The following is a 21,760-nucleotide window of genomic DNA, read 5'->3' as shown; positions in this document are numbered from 1 at the left end:
CCAGGCAAGGTGGCCAGCTGCTCAATTTCCTCAGTCTCCAAAGCAGCAATACCAAAAGCCCACCGGTACCCTTTTGGGTCTTTGAAGTACCCTCTCTTGAGGTAGTCTATGCCGAGGATGCATGGAGCCTCTGGACCAGTCACAATAGGGTGCTTTTGCCACTCCCTCCCAGTCAGGCTGATTTCAGCCTCCAGCACAGTCAACTCTTGGGATCCTCCTGTTACTCCAGAAATATAGATGGGTTCCACCCCTTGACAGCTTGATGGCATCAGGGTACACTGTGCACCGGTATCTACTAGAGCCTTATACTTCTGTGGGACTGATGTGCCAGGCCATCTGATCCACACAGTCCAGTAAATCCGATTGTCCCCTACCTCCACCTGGCTGGAGGCAGGGCCCCTCTAATGGTCGTCACAGCATTGGACACTTAAGTCGTGTTGAAAGGGATTATTCTTCGTTATCACAGGAGCTGGAGTAAAATCAGCTCTTCCACTCCATCTGGGAAACTGCTCACCAGAGACTGAAGCCGTAGCTCTCATGGGACGATCAGTCGTGGCCCTTGCTCCCCTCTTCAGTTCACTCACCCGTTCCTCCAAAGCTGAAGTAGGTTTTCCATCCCACTTTGTCATGTCTTCTCCGTGATCCAGCAGGTAAAACCATAGGGTACCCCGTGGCGTATACCTTCTGTATCTCCTCTCTTGAACAATAGGACGTCTTTTGTTAATAGCTGAGACGCGTGTTGGTACACGTGAGGAGCTGGATAAATCAGATACATCGTCCCTCAATTTGTCGAGGTCCTGGGACAGTTTTTTCACAGCTGAGATGATGGAAGGAGTGAGATTGTCTTCGAACTCTCGGAGTTTATGAACCATTTCATCCACTGTTAGTGGTACTATGTCATTCCAGGTCACTGTTGCCAATGAATGGGCATATGATGACGGTGCATTCCGTGTAAGTTTTCGCCACATGGGTCGTGTACATTCAACTTCATCTGGATCTATAGGTGTATCCCCGTTATTCGGCTTGATGTGATAGATCATCTCTACGATGGCCGATTCCCTCAGAGACTGGATGCCTTTGTCTATAGTAGTCCACTTGGCCGAACGACTCGTAACATCGTCCTTGTACGGAAACCTTTCTTTCACAGCTGCCAAGAGCCTCCTCCAAAGGCTGAGGGACTTTTTCTCTCTTGCAATTGCTTTGTCAATTCCCCCTTCTCTAGCAAGTGATCCCAGCTGCTTGGCTTCTGTACCTTCTAGTTCGTGACCATCGGCCCCATTGTCCCAGCATCGGAGTAACCAGGTGATGATGTGCTCCCCTGGTTGACGGGTAAAATCTTTTCGCATATTCCGCAGCTCGGTTGAGGTCCGAGGTCGAGAAGTTACCTCTTCTTCTTCTTCTTCGTCATGTGATGATGACTCCTGATCAGATTCTGGACCGGGTGGTGATTTCATTGGTTCTTCATCTCGCTTCCCCTTTTTTGCCTCCTTTTTGCTTGTTCTCTTGTGTACAGGGGCAACTGATATTGGTACGAATTGGTCCTCTGGTTTGGCTGCAGTGATTATCACTGTGGTTTGAGTAGCGACTGTACTTGTTGCTGGGGGTGGTGTAGCTACCGTGCTTGGAGCTGGGGTAACCACGCTGTCTGTTGCAGTTGAAGTTCGAGCAGCTGCTGTACTTGCCGCTGGGGTAGCTGTGCAATTCATTGCAGCCAAAGTTTGAGTAGCGACTGTCACTTTGCCCTCAAATCCGCCGACATTCTTTTCCTTTTGAAGGTGCTGGATAGTGTTGAACAAGGCCCTGTAAGCATAGGCCAAGGCCCAGCACGTTGCCGTGATTTGTCCATCTCTGGTATGGCCAGAATGACCACACACCTCATTTAAGTGTTTTACTAATTCTTCTGGATTTTGCAGTTGTTCAGTAGTGAAATTCCAAAGTACTGGAGGGGCCCACTGACCTAGATACTTGCCCATACTATCCCACACACCCTGCCACTCATGGCTGTCCAGCCTCAGGGAGAATCTCTCGGTCCTCCTACATCGTCGTTTGACCGCAGACAAGACCCAAACCTGAATCTGCTTAACTCTTGAAATCAGTAGTGGGCAAAACACACTCTGTATGCGTGTTAGCATGGTGATTCCCATCACCATCAGCAAACAAGTCTCAACAGCATTAAAAGGCCATTCAAAACTCTCAAATGTAAATGGTCTGGGGGGACGACTAGGAGGGTAAAAGGATGTCTCCTTCACAGGTTGAGCACCTGAGAAGGAGAAAAAAGATGTGTAATTGCTAAGCACCTCCATCATATACCTCCCAAAGTATAAAGGTGGTGACCACACTGGGAACATAAGCCAGATCAGTTTCATGATCAATGATTCTATTGTATTACAAGTCATTACCATAAAGTACAATGGGATAAAAACCTTAGCCCAAGCCCCACACTTGAAAAACACTAATACAGCAAATACCGGATGGACGTCAGATGATATACTGAAACTGTGAGATCAAGAGGAAAAACCTTGAGAGCCAATAAATCAGCATTGTGACGAGTGACTATCAATCCAGTCAGATCTGTTCTTATCTCAACCCCTCGTGCCCCACGTTGGGCGCCAAAAAGAACTGTCGTGGTTTAAACCCAGTCAGGTAACTTGTTCACTCCCAGTGAGTGGTGCTGAGCTGACAACAATCGAGGTCCGTGTCCGTCTCCCTCCCCCCCCCCCGCACCAGGGCTCTCCCCTTCCCCGCTCCCGGAGGAACGGGGAGGAGGATCGAGAGAGTGCAACTCCTACGGGTTGAGACAAGAACAGTCCAGCAACAAATCACCACCGCTACTATCAGCTAAAACAATGATAAGGGAAAATAACAAAGGAAGAGAATACGATACCATCGGCCAAGAAAGCGAGTTCCACCCGGAAGTAACTCCCAGTTACCCCCCCCCACCCCGGGCATGACGTGCTGTGGTATGGAATACCTCCCCGGCTAGCCCGGGTCAGGCGCCCCGTCTCTGCTTCCTCACAGCTTCCCCTCCTCCCTGGCAGAGCATGAGCCTCACAGAGTCCTTGGTCAGGGTAAACATCACTTAGCAACAACCGAAAACATCGGCTTCACCAACACTGTTCTCAAGCTGGAAGTCAAAACACAGCACTGCACCAGTTAACACAAAGGAAAAACATGACTGCTACTGCTGAACCCAGGACACAGATGAAAGAAACAGAACCAGAGTGAGGTTATCTAGACATTTTGTGGACTATCAGATAAAACTTACATACTTAAGAAACCAGAAAGGCAAATTGGAAACTATGCACTTGGTTATGTTTGATTTTAGAACTGATGAAAAAAATCAAATTGTGAGTATGCAGTTTACGCCAAATCTGATGATTAGCTCTGTTCAGATGCTGCATCTGAAACTATAGCTACAATAAAACTACATAGTCATTCAGTAAAAAATGTTCTTTGCATTCTGTCCGGATACCAGTAGGACTGTGTCTCCTCTGATATATCTTTGCAGTTTAGCTATAGGAAAAACTGAGGTACAGCACAAACACATGAAAAACTTAGAGTACTGAGATCAGATCAAAGCTCTGTCTTGCAAAATATTGTGTTTGATCAATTATGAATACCTAGGGAATAGTATGAAAACAGGGAAGTACATATTGATAGCCCCCAGCCTACTTCCACATAGGTATCTGAATCCATTTCCAAATCCACTGCCATCCGTTTTTCCTTGAACAGGTCTAATTCAGTTACAGCTTAATTATTTGTGTGAGAAGATACACCTTCTGCTTGTTTTGATCCTGTCCCCCCTAGCTTCATTTCATATCTGAACAATCTTTGTATTAGAAGAGATAATAAATTAATTATTACTAGATTACTTTCTTTGTACCACCTGTGAATTTCTAGATACTTGACCAGAAGACTTCAGACTTATATTTGCCAGGCTGAGGAGTTCAGCAAACCTAGTCCAACTGATTGAGTTTCAGTTACACAGAATATATGGTGTCTGAATTGTGTGTAGCCTATCATAATGGCTGAGGCCATAAAGACTAACTTCAAAATGTTTGAAAAATCATAGAATCAGAATAGTTAGGGTTGGAAAGGACATTAAGGTCATCTAGTTCCAACCCCCTGCCAAGGGCAGGGACACCTCACACTAAACCGTGTCACCCAAGGCTCTGTCTAACCTGGCCTTGAACACTGCCACGGATGAAGCATTCACAACTTCCCTGGGCAACACATCCCAATGCCTCACCACCCTTACAGTAAAGAACTTCTTCCTTATATCCAATCTAAACTTCCCTTGTTTAAGTTTTAACCTGTTACCCCTTTTCCTACCACTACAGTCCCTAATGAATAGTGCCTTCCCAGCATCCCTATAGCCCCCCTTTCAGATACTGGAAGGCTGCTATGAGGTCTCCACGCAGCCTTCTCTTCTCCAGGCTGAACAGCCCCAACTTCCTCAGCCTATCTTCATACAGGAGGTGCTCCAGTCTCCTGATCATCCTCGTGGCCCTCCTCTGCACTTGTTCCAACAGTTCCATGTCCTTTTTATGTTGAGGACACCAGAACTGCACACAGTACTCCATGTGAGGTCTCATGAGAGCAGAGTAGAGGGGCAGGATCACCTCCTTCAACCTAGTATGAGTTGGAAGGGACTTTTAGAAGCCATGTAGTCCAACCCCCGTACAATGAGCAGTGACACCTTTAAATATATTAGGCTGCTTAGAGCCCTGTCCAATCTGACCTTGAATGTTTCCAGGGATGGAGCATATATCACATCCTGAACAGCCTGTTCCACTGTTTTCACCACCCTCAATATAAAAAATTTCTTCATTATGTCTAGTCTAAATCTCCCCTCCCAGCTTAAAACCATTATCCCTTGTCCTGTTGCAACAGGCCCTGCTAAAAAGTCTGTTCCCATCTTTCTCATAAGCCCCCTTTAAATATTGAAAGGCCAAAATGAGGTCTCCCTGGACCCTTCTCAACCCCAACTCTCTCAACCTGTCCTCACAGGGGAGGTGTTCCAGCCCTCTGATAATTTTTGTGGCCCTCTCTGGACCATCTCCAACAGGTCTTTCCTGTGCTGAGGAGTCCAGACCTGTATGCAGTACTCCAGCTCTGGAGTCTCACCAGTGCAGTGGGGTGTCACCAGAGCAGAGTACAGGGGCAGAACTGCCTCCCTCGACTTGCTGGCAATATTCTTTTGATGGAGCCCATTATATGGTTGGCTTTCTGGGCTGCAAGCACATGCTGTTTGCTCATGTGCAGGTTTACATCCACCAGTGCCCCATGTCCTCTTCCACAGGAATGCTCTCAGTCCCCTTATCCCCCAGCCTGTATTGATACCAGGATTGACCAGATTCAGGACCTCACACTTGGCCTTGTTGAGCCTCATAAGGCTCACGTGGGCCTCCTTCTTGAGCTTGTCCAGCTTCCTTTGAATGCCATCCCATCCCTCAGGCATGTCAGTCACACCATTCAGCTTGATGTCATCTAAGTCGTCAAAAATATTAAAAAGAACTGATCCCAGTAAGGACCCCTGCAGGACACCACTTGTCACCAATCTCCACGTGGACATCGAGTCATTGACCACTACCTTCTGGATGAGACCACACAATGAATACATCATCTAACAGATGAGACCACACAATGAATACATCATCTACCAGATACTCTGTCCATCAAATCCTTATCTCTCCAGTTTTGAGAGAAGGACATTGTGGGGGACTGTGTCAAAGGCCTTGCAGAATTCTGGATAGATGACATCTGTAGCTCTTCTCTTATCTGCTGATGTAGTCACTCCACCACAGAAGGCCACTAGGTTGGTCAGGTAGGACTTGCCCTTGATGAAGACATGCTGGCTGTCTCGAATAACCTCCCTGTCCTCCATGTGCCTTAGCATAGCTTCTAGGAGGATCTGTTCTGTGATCTTCCCAGGCACAAAGGTGAGGCTGACAGGTTTGTAGTTCCCAGGGTTCTCCTTTCCACACTGCTTAAAAATGGATGCAATGTTTACCTTTTACCAGTCATCAGGGACTTTACCTGACTGCCATGACTTCTTGAATATCATGGAGAGTGGCTTGGCAACTACCTCAGCCAATTCCCTCAGGACTCTGGGATGAATCTTGTCATGTACCATAAACTTATGTATGCTCAGGTTCCCGAGGTGGTCACAAACCTAATCTTCTCTTACAGTGAGAGGAACTTTGCTCCCTTTGGTAGGGCTGTCTATTACCTGAATTAAGACGTTATCCTCAATGTATTCCAGGAATCTCTTGGTTTGCCTAAAGTTCATGATGTTACATTTCCAGCAGATGTCACGATGGTTGAGGTCTGCCAGAAGGACAAGAGACTGCAAATACTATGTCTCATGTAGCTGTGGCTGGAGTAAGAAGGCTTTGTCAATAAAGTCCCCTTGAACAGGCGGCCTGTCGTAGATAGCAACCACAAGGTCCTTTTGTTGCTTCAGTCTCTAATTCTTACCCAATCAGACATTCTGATTTGGATCAGTTCCTCTGCAAAATAGTGCACCTTGAGTGCATTTTCATCTAATAAGGATTAAAGAAAATTACTCAAAATAATGATTTCCTGTGAAAGATTTTATTTTTAAAACCATACTATGGTGAGGAAAAAATGTAAGAGATTTGGAAAAGTTTCCAACTGGTTTTCGAAATAAAGAGGAAACTATAATACAGAGAGGTATCTGCATTCCTTAACTGTAGAGCATCACTACAGTCCAGATGCACAAGCACTGCAGTATTTATCATAAAGAACTATGACAAACTGCCAAATTTTGAGTAAGCAGTTATTTTAAGAAGAATTATTGGATTTTTTTCATATATCTATATATATATATTGCATGTTTGTATCCATAGAAAAAATATAACTAAAAATATCAATTGGGGGTTAAATCTATTTTGTGATTACCCTTAGAAATTCACATTTTACTTAATGCCATTTCTCACTTACTCATAAAGAAGTAATTTTTGTATTTTGTTTTATAATGTGCTGGCTTTGAAACTTGGTATCGTCTCAGGAGAACACACGTAGTATCATGCTTCATCACTTGAAATTTGCCACTTCCTTTGCTCTCATAAAGCTTTTCAGAACAATGTTTTACATTTCCTCTGAATGATAATTGTTTTAAATCTATGGATGTATTTAATGACTAATGTAATTGACTGTTAGAAATATACTTGCATTTCCAATTTAAAATATTTCATGATAATATTTAGAAACATGTATCGTAATTTGCATTCAGAGTAAGTGACAATACTAAAATAATCAATTTAACAATTTTACACTTATATATTTAAATAAATACATATACCTATGCATTTAAATTTTAGGAAAGGGTTGCTAGAGCTGTTTGATGTCTGTATTTATCTTAGTGAATAAGCAAGTTAATGTAAAAGTACAAAGTACATGTTGGAATGTGTTTTGATTCTATTTTTGTGCAACTGTACATTTCAGAAGAAGCTGCTTCTGAGGTGATGTAGATAGGTTATGTTGCTAATCTCACAGCTGTCTCTCTAGCTATCAGTACTCATAAATCACACAGTCTGTAGTAAGAAGAATAAGTTGAGAGGTTAGAAATCCAGAGAAAACTATGACAGAAGTGATAGATTATATGAAATTACTACAATCTGAAGATTTTGTGTGAAATGAAATGTCTTGCATTTTAAATTAATGCCCTTAGGAGTTACATACCATATGCTAGATATGGGGAGTATTATTGAATTATTATCTGATTATTTTGATAATCTAATAGCAGAAAATTAGGAGATGAAATTTCTTCTAAATCTCAGATATTACATTCTTAAATATTAAATGCCTGTAAATAACCACTTACAGGAAAAGATTGTTTGGTGTATTTTTTTTATTGAATTTCATCAACAAGAGGGAAAGAATCCAAATACCCTTTGGTAACATGTGGCTACAAATGATATTGTACTTGACTAGCAGAACTCACAGCTGATCTCAGTCACTGAATAAACTGTTTGATTTGAACACCCTGTGAAGTCATAAAACATGATTCTGTACAAATTTATTGTACATCAGGGGTGTGTGATCCAATACCATATTTACAAAACAAACCCCAAGATGTAGCTCAAAAGTTCTCATGCTCTTAAAAGACTAGAAAAAAGTTTTGGTACTTTTTTATACAAAAGGTAGTGATCAAGCTAGATGTGTAGCTGTGTGAATAATTTACAGTCATCTCTCTTAATTTAATCATTAATGTGCACAGCTTGTTTGAGAGAATTGGAAGTATCTTGCATGTACTAATTATTCAAAACACTTAAAAAGATATTTGTGCCAATAGTTCTTGATTTTTATCTCATTTATATTTGTCTCTGAAATACTGAGCTTTCATTTTAGACTGGATTGCAATTGTATTCAGTTAACTTATGTAGACAGTTTCTCATCTTTCATTGAATTTAAAAAGAACAAAAAAGATTATCAACCTTCTATGCATATGTAACTCATTGTATTAAAATGAGAAATCAGTTTTCATGGCTATTATGCACAATCTAAAAAAATTTATGTTTTTCAAGCACCTGTATAAAATGAAGAATATTAATATAAATTTTGAAGTATTTGCCCAATTATAGAAGTGTATGTATAAATGACTAACTGAAAAAAATCAGCCGCATGTATGGTATGGAATCCAACTTAATCATCTCCATGGAATAGATGAGAGGGACCTTTTGTTTATTTTCAAAGTTCTGTTTTATAATTTGTTCATCACACTGTGCCTTGCTAATATATAAGCTACCCATTAGGTTAAAATAGTACACTGTGCCAATTCCTTCTTTGATCAAGCCCTATGATGTATATTCAAGCTGTCAGAAAAAGCAAAAATTAAAAGTACAAACAGAAAAAAAAGAGATTGAGACATTACAATGTTTTGGGCCTCATCTGCCTAAGCAGAGATACAGTATACAATTCTGTAAAACTGTCTTTAAAAATCTTAGTTCTGATTAACGTTGGATTCACTTCTGCATTTGCTGAACTGAAATATTTTGATGCATCTGATTATTTAAGTGCACACACATCATAGAAGAAAAGGATTATTTTTCTTGTATTTTTTTTTACTATAAAACTTGCAGCAAAAGGAAGCACTGCTAACAGACCTAACTCTCAGTTTGTACATGTGACTTTTCTACCTTCAGAATCAGAGCTGTAGTTGTTAGATATACTTTTTAGTTTACTAACATACATGGTTATCTAGCAGTATCTTTTTGGTGTCTTGTCTTCCAATTTTCTTTCTTTTTAAAAGACAAACCTTTGTTACTGGTTTAGAAAGGATTCCCATGCTTCACCACTGTATAGAAAGACATTTCAACATCAGTTATAAAACAGAGACAGGGATATCAGTTATTTAGTAGCTAAAATGTAAGATGAAGAAATAAAACATTATAATAACACAGCTTTAGCACATCTTGGTCTGTGTGGTTATTATTTATTGCATGTATTGTGGCATTCAAGTACTGTAATACTTGAACTATGTTCTCTGTTTCTTGTATCAAGCTCATTCAGAACTACTGCTGATCTCTGTGAGGATGTTCTGTCAAGAAGAACAGAGTTCTTCAAAAATACATTATTTTTAGCATTAAGAAACTTAACTAGCTGACTAAATCTAAGAGTACTCTTACCGAAAAACAAGACATTATACCCTGGTAAAAATCTTTGACACTGCCAGTGTTGTTTAGTAGCTTGAATTGCATTTGCTATCAGTGTGACTAAGCTCTTTTGAGAATTTGGGGTTTGGTGTGGATACGTGGAACACTGCACAGAGCCTCAGTGCTACAAGGAGCTGCTGAGGCTGGAAGCCGTATAGATGCAGTAACAGACTTCAGTCTTACTGCAACACTCTCCAACACTAATTAGCCTCTGTACAGTGCTAGGTTAAAATTATGAGAAATGAAAGCAGGTGACCATAGAGACCATGCACTCTGCCATGTAGATGTAATAGCTCTCAGAGACCTGTCTTTGGAATGCTGGAACACAGCAGTCCATTATATCATGTGGATATACCCTGAGTAATTCAATGAATACTGATCAAACTGTTATGTATTCTTTAGAGTTTTTATGGTGTTTTATTTTTATATCTGTAGTCTTTAGAAGTCCTTACTTTTGGTTCACCCAGTTAATGGCCACATGAAAATGCCCTCCTAACTTAGTAGAAAGGAAAGTAGAAAAAAACTGAGGACATTTTTGTGGTATTTTTTATACAGATAGCATGAGTGCCTCTATTTTTTCTTGTAGAAGGTAATGATCACAGAGTAAGTCTTCAACATAACCCTATTATTAATGAAGCCGTGAAATTCTTGAATGAAAAGAACAATGTAAGAGTTAATTAGGGATAGTACTATTTCTCTAGTTAATAAAATGCCCTTCTACTTTGTAAACATTCCACAGAGTTCTTCTGCTTAGTGTTCAGGGGCTGAAATTTATCATGTTTAAATTTCATGCATATAATACGTGGGTGAATACTTCTTATTTATGCCATGGCAGCATTGCACCAACATTTAGAGTGAATACTGCTAGTACCCTCACTCAGGTATTATAACTGAAACATTTAATTGTAAGTAAAGCAATATCAAAAGGCTAATGACATCATGTAGTGGCTGTGTTGCTTTCTGATTGAAATACTTCTAAAACAATGGTGTTAGATATTTCTAATCAGAAATAATTTATATGTGGTGTTCCAGGCTTCTGAGCTATACATACATAATTATTTTTTCAACTAAGACAAAATACAAATAATACTATAAATATAATATAAATACAATCTACAGTAGCACGAAGACGAATGCAGAATGTATTTGCATTTGTTCATTCATATAAGGTTTGTCTTCTTTTTCAGAAAGTTATGGGGAATATGAAGAAAGAGTGATTCTACATGTACAATTTCAAATTATCATTTGGAGTTCTGCATAAAATGACTGTTATCTAAAATGGTCAACAGAATATTTCAGGTGTATTTTTCCTTATTATTTCTGTTATAGTCTACATGTAATTACTCCCACAGAGATGGCACTGACTAAACACTTTTCCTCTTTAAAACCAGTGCATATTTTGCCAGCTGGAGATTAATGCATATTAGGACACTTTGCTGATATTTTTCCATTGGAAAAATATCTATTTATCTAAATTAGTATCACCAGCATATTGATTCCTTTGCTTGGAGCATTTCTAGTCCCGTGCAGCTGTGGAGCATGAGAAATGACAACACTAAACCCCCAGTGAGAACCCTCACTACTTTCAGGTTTCTGTTTTCAAGAGGAGCCATAAACCATTTTAAACTAATTCTTGATGTATCTGTTATGCCTTGCATAATTTTATAAACATTTCAGATTATTAGACCCAACAATTAAAATTCCCATGGGCATTTAACTCTGAAAATTATTTGAAGAATTCATTCTTTTGTGGCCATACAATCTGATGTCCAGAAAAAAAAAAAAAAAACAGCAAGCCAACAGTGATCTACCAGAGAGGTATAGCAGACTGGAGACTCTGGAATTCCACCTCACATTTTATGAACATGTACAAAGAGGAAATATTAAAACTCATATAATAGCTTTTATAATCTGTAATTGAGTACAGTCCTGACTGCTTCCTGAAAGTTACACGGTCACCAGATTGGCACAATTGTCTGCCTTTACCCAGGCATGCTTTCATAGGCAAATAAGTCATCTGTTAGCAATTCTCTCACAATACCTACCTAACAATGGAAAGCAGCAGTCAAACTAGCCAGAACAAATAAAAAAAAACAGCCAAGCAAACAAAAAAGTAAAAAGAATAACAAAAAAACTCCCAACAACCAAATCAAACCAAAACACAACAATCAAAAAATATCCACCCTTTTCTTTTAAATGGAAGTTTAAGAAAGGGGTTTAATTTCTATAGATCAAGCATCTGAACCTGATATTCCTGAAGTCATCTATCTTTCTAAGCCAAACATTAATTATTGTATGATGTTATATATTTTCCTCGGAACGTTGTATCATCTTGTAAAGTGCATAACAATTTCTTAATAGAATCTTGGTTCTGTTGCTACATCTCCTGTCAAATCAGTTTCCTAATGTTCTTTAGAACTGTTCTGTGTTTTCTGCTAAGTGGTATAAAACTGTTAACATTTGACAAGATTATTACATGAAAGTGGAGCAATAAGTTGGAAGATGGTAAATTTATATGTGTTACGTTGATTTGAAATAAATATAGGAAAGAATCAAAATGTCTTACTTTATACGATAGTGCACAATTGTTCTTGCATAGAATGCTGTGAATGCAGGAGGTGAGATGACTTTGGCAGACAGACATACTGTTGCCCTTTGTTTCCAAGGTTTTCAGGCACAGTTGCTAAACTGATGAATAGGCATGTTTTGATGTTCTTATTTTCATTGTTTGGTAAGATGCAGTAGAGCAGGTATTTTTTTTCCCAACAAAGTAATATTTTAAAGTGAAATGACAGGTCATTAGACACTAAATCACTGATATATTTCAGTATTGTGGAATACACAAAGGCTGTGTCATGAATCTACAAATACTTAATAGTGTGAACTAGGATATGGGAGAGCACAACTATTCCAACTGCTACACCCAACTAACATGTTATCTGGGAGAGAATTCATTCTTGGTGAAAAAGACCCAGCAATCTATTGAGATTGTAAAGTTTGTTTTAAATTACTTCTCCTAACAAAATGAAATTTCATTTCCAGGTCCCATAATAAGAAGTGAACTGGCAAAACAAAACACCATATTAGACGGATTCGTAATCATAGGCTTCGATCCCAGTAGTTCAGAGTAAGGAAGCATTTTTCTGACTTTATGTGGCTTTAGAGGTTTAGTATGGTGAGATGAAGAGTGAAAGTGAACAAAGAATAGAGTTTGGCAACAGTTTAATGCTGTCATTTTTGAACAAGTAAAATATTCCATATTTCTGTAGTTAATAATTACTAGCAAGGTTTGTTTATATCGTACAGAATCATAGGTTGCCATAGATGCTTACATAAAGTAAAATTATAAAATGTAGACAGTCTACAGCAGGTTTCTTAGGATGCTAGTCTCTCCTCTTTGATGCTATTTTCTCCTAATAGTTCTTACATGATTTATGAAGATGAAAAAAATGGGACTGTAATCTGCTAGTGCAAAGTATTTACTCTCTGGAACAAGGAAGAATCTTCATACTAGTTGGCTTTAAAATTACTGTGTCTGTGATCTGCTCTTGGGGTAGAATGGCATACATTACCTCTTACACAATCAACTTCATGAAAATTGCTTGAAAATTTCAGTATACAGGTAAATTTCAGGAAGTAAGTAAAGAAAAAAGTGAGACTGAGTGAGGAGAGCAAATGTAAAATGAGATTTTCTGTTAGCTGTAAAGAGCACAGTGTAATACTCAGAAGAACAATTGATATCTCAGTCTAAATCAGCCTCCTGAAGGGATTTAAGCCCTGGTGTAAAAACATCCATCATGCCTAATAGTGTAAATAGAAATTATGCCTAAAAATATATGTCTGATGCCTTTGAAAATGAGTCTTTTTTGAGTGTCTTTATGTATATTCTTTCTTCTCTCTTCTCCTTTCCTAAGAAAGCTAGATAACATAGATCTGGACAGGATCAGTAAACGATCAGATTCTGCTGTCCCAGGAAATTACATTACTTAAATGATATCACTGGTCAGGATTTGTTTCTAGTATTCAAGATGAATTAGCAATCCAGAACAACTCAGTTTTGATGGTTATACCTTTTCCTCTAGGTCTCCACCTTCTTCCAAATCCTTAGTTTACTAAAGACTTTAGATTACTTTAGATTACTGTGGTTAGTAACCAAATTCTTTCATTTAGGAAGGCTAAACAAATCAAACATTTTCAGACTTTTCTAGTTTATAAACCCAGTACCTAATGCATACATTCTAGTTGTTTAATTTATAAGTGCATGAGACTGAATTTTGTATTTTTAACTTTGATTTAATTTTGTTCTATTCCATTAACGTAGTTGACAAAGTCATAAAGATGTTTCTGTAAGACCTCCCAGTCATTTTGTGCTGAAAATAATGAAATAGTGTCAGCAACCTTCACTTATACACTGCATTTTACCTGATTCTTTAAGGGAATACATAAGATCCACCTCATTTTAAACGCTCTTCTAGAAATCTTCCTTCAGGCTCTAGCTAGCTTCTTCTTCTGTCATATTCTTCTCCAAGCTTCTATCCTCATCTTAACTTCCTGTTCTTTACCAGCTAAATCAAATCTGTCACATTTCTGGTTTTCATAAAAATTATTTAGCTTACTTAAAAGCTACTTATTTGCCATCCCAGTCTATGAAAATATTTTTTTTCCTTTTACCGTGTCTTTATTTTTTTTTTTCTTTCAATGTTTTCTAAGGTCTTCTTTATTCCATAGTTTTATCCTAATACAGTAAATCAAATTTTAGCAGATTTCTTGATATGTTGCAGTTATGGAGGTACATATAACTGAATTACTGTTCACACGAGTAGCTTATAAACATTTGTGTTTCATAATCCCTACTACATCTGCTGAATTCAGAAAAAAAAAACAAGCCAACAACAAAATTAAGCACTGCAGTTTATAATATCAAGAAGCTGATAAATTGTAGTTAAATATGCTTTACTTAGAAATTTATTTCAGCTTTTTTTACAATTTCCAGAAAGAAAAGTATTTTTAAGGAGTGGAATTTTGAAAAATGCAAGATGCAAACCATGGGAATATGTTGCAGGAAGGTGAGCTGAGGTTCTGAGGCTAGTACCCACACTGACTGCTTCCTGTGCAAAGCATGCTGAGTCCAAAAGGCTCTATAGAGCATCCACTCTGTACATTCCCATTCATCAGAGGTCACAGAGCTCTTTCCAACCCTTACAAGGAACGTTTTGATTAAAGCCTCAGTCTGCATGATGTTTGTTTTCTAGTTATCACATACAGCACAACATGGAGTCATGACAAGCATATTACAGTTATAATGTGTCAATAAATTATACTTGCTGTGATAAAATTGAGCATATGCATATCTAAAACAAAATGCCAAACTGAAATGAATGCCAAAATTGTGCCAGTGAGCATCTCTTCTGTATGTGAACCTGAGCAAGTTATTTATGGAAATATTATTAAAAAAAACCAACAAACCAAACATCTGAAAATACTGGAGAGCAAATCTCCTTGTATGAAGAACAGTTTAATATTCTTGTCTTGAATTTTTTTTTTTCACAATCTAGAGATTATGTTGTTGAATTCAGAAGTATACGGGAACAAGCCACTCCAATTGGTACATTGAAAGTCATTAAATTGTACGAGGATTCTTCTTTAATACTTAAATATTGAAAATTAATGGTTTGATGAAATGTCAAGTGCACTCTCAGTGGAAGATAAACTCATGGTAATCCGTTTAGTGTGTTTTGATATAGACAAAACTCCTAAGTGACAATAAAAGCTGTAGGGCAACCTGTACTTACCGTGTGCTGTGGTCAATTTCAACTTGTGCTTTTGACTAATCCACCCATATGCATCCAGTCTAACATTCATAGTGTCTAAGCAGCTTATTTGCAGTAAAATCTCTTCTGTCATTCTAAGCCCCTAAACGATATAATGGAATTACAGAATTTTGATGACCAGATACATTTACTTCATAAGTACAACTTAAAATTTATTTTAAAACCTATAAATTCTCAAAATGAAATGGTTTAAGATTAAAAGAAACATCCTGAAAGTTAAACAACTTTTAAGAAGTCTTAATTGTACAGGAGATGATATTTTCAATATATATCCTATTGCATCTAGTAGATGAGTTAAAGAGCTCTAACATAGCAAACTTCCCATCCTTAATAAGGAGGAAGTGTCTAAGTGCACTGTACAGCAACTTCAAGATTAGAACATATGAATTTTTTCTTCTTGTTTCTGTAGGGCTAATATGTTTTTATTAGGAAGCTTCTAAACATCTGGGATTTGCTTAAATTAATGACCCTCAGACTTCAAGAAATGAGAATAGTTACAGTTTAGTAACTCCAGGTAACATGAAAGTACTGGGGTTTAGGAACCGAGATCTAACTTCTGTAAAATTAGAAATTTCAGTGACTCACTTTAAAACAATTATATCTCTAAATGCATTGTATGAGCTATCCAATTTATTTATTAATGGAAAATAAGGATTTCACATAATTCTGTATTAAAACATAAAATATTACATGCTTTAATTTCCCACATACAATTTTGTATGCTGATGTATCTTAGAATACAAATACTAACATTGCAGTATAAAATGTGATCATTTTAAGAGGTGTTTCATTTTTTTCCAGATTTCCTCTGGACTTTATTCTGTCTGCAGAGATATTTCAGAATTCAACATTTATATAGTGGTTCTATTTACATGAATACGTAACACATCTTTCTGTCATTATGCAATAATAGCAACATAAAGTTCTTTCCGCACATAAAGTGTTCATTTATTGTAACTATCTCAGTTTCCTGTTCTTCAGCACTGAATTTGACAGATACACTGTGCTATCAGAGGCTTCCTAAGAACTGTATAAAGGGGAAGCTGCCAACGCAATTTGTTTCAAAGAACTTCTAAATTGACTGCAAAAATAGCAAAATATATCCAAGGAAAAAGATACTGCAATCATTAACTTACTTTAAGAACGGCACTGATTATTAATACATTTTAAAGAGTATAAATATAAAAAGGTATTTGATGTATCTGTATATTCCTTCCCTATAACTTGTTTTCTCATTTTGCTGTACTGTGAATGAGAGAATGAAGAGCAGTGTAGAGACTCGGTGTGTGAGAATATTTAAGAATTGATCTTTACTATTTAAAGAACTTTTATATCAAAAGGATAGATTTCAGCTTCTCTGTAAGATGCCTGCCTGAGTTAATTGGCCCTTGTGCAGACAAATCCTCAAAAATTCTCCATGTAAAATGGAGCTGGGTCCATTCTCACCCCATTCTCAGTCTCTTCAGCACAGTACAGCTGCTCCATGCTCTGTTTACCTCCACTTTTTAAGGCTTTCTGCCCTATCAGGTTGTCAACATTGTTAATATAATGGATAATCCTACCATCAAACATTATTAAGAGCTGACAATGATTCTTGATTAGCAAAGTAGATTTTCTTCCCTTCTTCCTGACAAATGAAGCAGAGACTCAACTGTCAGGCAGCTCTGCTTTTGTATCCAAAGAGCACCAGTCACATCACTGAAGTGATACAGAGGGGTTTTGCTTGAACAGTGTGTTAGTTGTCAAAACTCTGCAAGGGTCTGACAGCTGTTAGCTTTCAGGAGCAACACAGAATGAGACTTAATAATGTAAAATACTTGGGTTTTTGAAAATATAGAGTAAATACATTTAGGAATAAGAGATTAGGAGCCACAGAACTCCTACCCAAGTGATAGGGAAGGGGAGGTTCACGAGAGAATAACAACTCAAAGAAAACAGCAAATACATCAAGATACCGTGGAAATGAGTTACTTTGACACAGGCTTATGCTCTTCTGCCAAGTGTTATCGATTCCTTTCTTCATTTTTGTGCTGGAAAGGGCATCAGACCTTCTGCACTCTATAATATGAACCTGCTTATAGTGGTATGCTTGCTTAATAGATCCAATAAAAAATCATCAGAAAGATTTCACTCAAAATTTTACGTTTTTATTTTTATATAGAGACTGTATTGCCAGAAAAGAAGTGTTTTTTCCTTTCCTACTCTTAACTTGTTTCTAAGACCTTGGCCCTAATAGCTAAAGTGCATGATAATGAAAACAAGATCTATTTTATTGATGTGATCTATTCCCTTATTGCCATCTACTAATATCTCATTCAAAATACATGGTAAGTGAAATTTTCAAGTACTTCAGGTAATTTCTAATATTAAATAGTTTTGAGGAGAGAGTCCTATTGCCTACATTCATGAGGGAGAGAAAGAACAATGTGAAACACTTATTGACATTTTTTTTACTTACTTTGTGATTACTACAGAATTTGGAACACTAAAATCAGTACTAATGTGAGGGAATGAACTTGTTTATAAGGCTACGTTTATATTTTTAATATTTTCAATTGAATTTATGTAGCCTATCATTTGATATCAAAATTCGCTAACTAGTTCCTCTCTTCTGTCCCCCATGGTGCTGTTTTAATCTCTGTTTTAAATCTAACTTACAAAGTTATGTTTTGGTGTAGTTGCAGAATATATGATTTAATATTAGACTGGAAAAGCCATGAATCTGTATTAATCTAAATAATCTAGACATGGGAATAATAAGGAGGATATACACTAACTTTGTGCATTATATGGAAAATTGTATGTTAAGAAATGGAAATGGGGCTATTTTGAAAAGAAAGACCAGCTGAAATACTCTGTCTTGTTCTTATACTTCCCATAGAACTCAGAATTTGGATTTGCATTCGCTTACTTGCTCTTTTGCCATCTTCTGAAATAGCAGTACCTCAAATTATCAAGACAACATCTGTCCACAGTTTTGTACACAGAACATTAAACTACTGGATCAAAACTGTATCTTGGAAAGTTTTGCTGTAGGTTTCCTAATTTTCTACCCAAGTTACATATTTGGTTTATGGCATATAAGAGGTATGTGTTTATAAGTAGCAAGTGGCTTTTGAAAGAAAAAATTACTTGCATTAAGCTCTTATGCGACAATGGTATAAAAAGATATTTTTTCTTCTCCATTAAAAAGGGTGTCTGAGATCCTCAAGTTGCATAAGAATTTATGATATGACTATATAACATTGCTGTCATAATATCATTATATAAGTGGAAACAAGCTTTCGAGAATTTGGGATTTATCACAGCTATTAAAATAATTCTGGCTTAGAGGGGAGAGGGTAATTTATATGAATTTATTCTATTGTAAATGTGTTCCCCAATGTTATAAAAAGTACTTCAGCTGCTGCTGCTTAGGAAAAAGAAATCAATAAAGGAAGTCAGACATAACAGATGAGAATTTCAGGCCCAGTGACAGTAGGCAGACACCTGGATGCCTTATATCTACACACCTTTCAGTCAAGTAATATGTGTACTGCAGTGGAATAAACTGAAGACACTGGCAGCCAAGTAGACTTTGATCACTTTTGTTCATAGATGTGACTCATATTTCAGTAGCCACTTTTTTCTAAGCTACTGATCTTCCCTAAACTTTACAGTGAGTGCTCAGTGAACTTAAAGAAACCTTTACTCATTCTGCAAACAGACATTAAATACTCATGCTGGGCCTCACTTTTTTTTTTTCTTAAAACATCAGATACAGTCTCTTTTTAACTTTTTTTTTTTTTTTTTTTGTCCCATGTCCTTCACATTCTACAGAGCAAATTGTGGCATGAGTTTCTTTTCAAAATCACATTGCTCTCATTAATTCAGTTTTATAGCAGAAATGATGTTTGAAAATACTAATTTGACTATGTTTTGGTTTATAGGTTTTGTTCATGCATGGATTTTGTTGATTTCATGGCACATTGTTACTCTATACAATTAAAAATAAAGACAATAAATACATTTTCAAAAATTATCCTAATATGTCTGAAGGGAAGGCTAAGAAGAGTTCACTTTTACATGGATACTGAAGCCATAGTAGGAACTGCCTTGTTCTTTTGGTTGGTTGTAGTAGTAGACTGCATTCTGGGAAACAACACACTGCTAGAAAACTGTGATTTAGCCTTTGGTCCTACTGCTCCTGTGCCAATGTAGTGTCTTGATGGATCTAAGAGATGATTTAGATTGGATATAAGGAGGAAACTCTTTCCTGTTAGGGTGGTGAGGCACTGGAATGGGTTGCCCAGGGAGGTTGTGAATGCTCAATCCCTGGCTGTGTTCAAGGCCAGGTTGGACGAAGCCTTGGGTGATATGGTTTAGTGTGAGGTGTCCCTGCCCATGGCAGGGGGGTTGTAACTAGATGATCTTAAGGTCCTTTCCAACCCTAAGTATTCCATGATTCTATGATTCTATGATCATTATTTGTTATTAATGTTGTCCAGATTAGAGCATGATGTGATGGGCTCTGTGCAGTCTGTGAAAGTTTCATGTGCACAATAGAAAATTGAAGCTGTATGTTGTGTGTTCTGGGTGTGAGATGAAGGCACGTGGGAATCTGAGTATTTAAAACCTGCTGAGGTAATACAAGAAAATTGCAGAAAATGGAGTGAGCCAAACTTGCTGCATTGTTCTCTATATTGCCTGTTCAGTATGACCTCTGCAATGAGCTGTGCCCTATGGTGCACAAGAGTTGACTTTAAAATATAAAACATAACCAAAACAACACTAGGACAGAAATAACTCCTGGCCAGCAGAGCTATAACTTGATAGTGTAGTCAAAGCCTCAGTTTGCTTCTGCTAGATCTAGTTCATTGTTGTTTTTTCCAGGGGAGCTAACTGGATCCTCTTTCCACCTCCCTACCGGTCAGAATAATTGTTGACCCAGTCAGAATGCATACTGTACTTTCCCCCTACCAAGGATGAAAACCAGCTGTTAGCTATGTTGTTTCAGGTCTCCCATAGGCATCATAACTATCAGAAGAAGAGTGCTACCCAGGAGTTGTGGGAGTAGTTGTTGCCTTGCTACACCTTTCTCTTTTTAATGCTACAAGAATCATAAAAAATTTCCCTTAAAACATCTCAATCTCCAGTCTCTCTAGGGAGTAACTAGAAAAAAAAGAAACCAAAACAAAACATTTCATATGGTCATTTATAGCCAGAAGTACAGTTTAAGAACACAGCACGGAAAGAAACAGGTGAAAACTGAAGATTTTTCCTTTCAATAGAGAGGGATACTGAAAATCCCCCTGAAAGAGATACTCAGAAGCATTAAGTTTAGCTTTTGAGCTCTCTAGGAAGTCGCCTTAGAGGTGACTTTCTGAAACACTGTCTTGTCTTCTGCCTTTTAGTTAATGTTGTGTGATAATCCCTGGTATTCAAATCCAAAGAGATAGTTTTTCATTCCTGTTATATTAATCTGAAATTATTCATTATATCAGTACTTGCTCTTTTCTTGGCAACATCAAAAATGCCTATTAAAAGTAATCATTACAATTTTTTTTTACAGCAATAGTGATCACAGAAAAGTAGCATTCTAGCATTACCAGGTTAAAAAATTTTGCAAGCCTGCGAGTATTTACAATGGTATGGATGTATGAAAGAGGCATGGCAAGAAAATACAAATTCTTCAATAACTACATTCTTTAATTTTTTAGGGGATATATAAATAATGATTTTTGAGAAACCAGGAATGCTTTCTGCTTTGTTCATATTTTAGTAGCATACTCCTCTTTGCTGTTTCAGTAATTAAGTATTATGACATTCCAGAAAGCATAAATCCTGCTGAGATGTTTGAGTTTGGAGCCACCTCTCAATGTACAAACAAAATAAATTAAAAAAAAAAATAATAAAATGCACAAAAAACACCTACGATCTTAACAGGCTGTTTTGCTTTTACCTTTGAAACAAAATTGAACAGTAAAGCAATATGGCCTACTGAAACTGTTCTAGCCTCGTTGTTAACTAGAACCTCCTTTTGAAATTCATTGCCTTCAATTACATTTTTTAAAGAATTTTAATTATGTGCCTGAAAAGTATAAAGATGCTTCAGGCTCCATTTGTTTATCATGGAAGGCCTAAAAAAATGAGGACAGAGCTTCCCAGCTCATGCAGGGGCTGCAGAGAGAGAGAGATGACTTTTAATTCGACAAGTTCAGAGAGATTTCTTAGTTTGACGCGCACAGCAGGGGGTCTTTGAGTGCCTGG

General features: G+C 37.5%; 1 protein-coding gene across 1 annotated transcript in view; it reads left to right on the top strand.

Annotated features, from left to right (window-relative positions):
- TENM3 (teneurin transmembrane protein 3) overlaps window positions 1–21,760 on the top strand; it is a 1,360,315-nt gene that overhangs the window by 493,129 nt on the left and 845,426 nt on the right. The gene's annotated exons all lie outside the window — the stretch shown is intronic.

This window comes from Pezoporus flaviventris, unplaced genomic scaffold (assembly GCF_033815535.1).
Source record: "Pezoporus flaviventris isolate CSIRO_AGI_PZ_B2104156 unplaced genomic scaffold, CSIRO_AGI_Pfla_v1 ptg000002l, whole genome shotgun sequence".
Classification (NCBI taxonomy): domain Eukaryota; kingdom Metazoa; phylum Chordata; class Aves; order Psittaciformes; family Psittacidae; genus Pezoporus; species Pezoporus flaviventris.
Note: the sequence above shows the minus strand (reverse complement) of the source record. Positions and strands in the feature narration are given on the sequence as shown.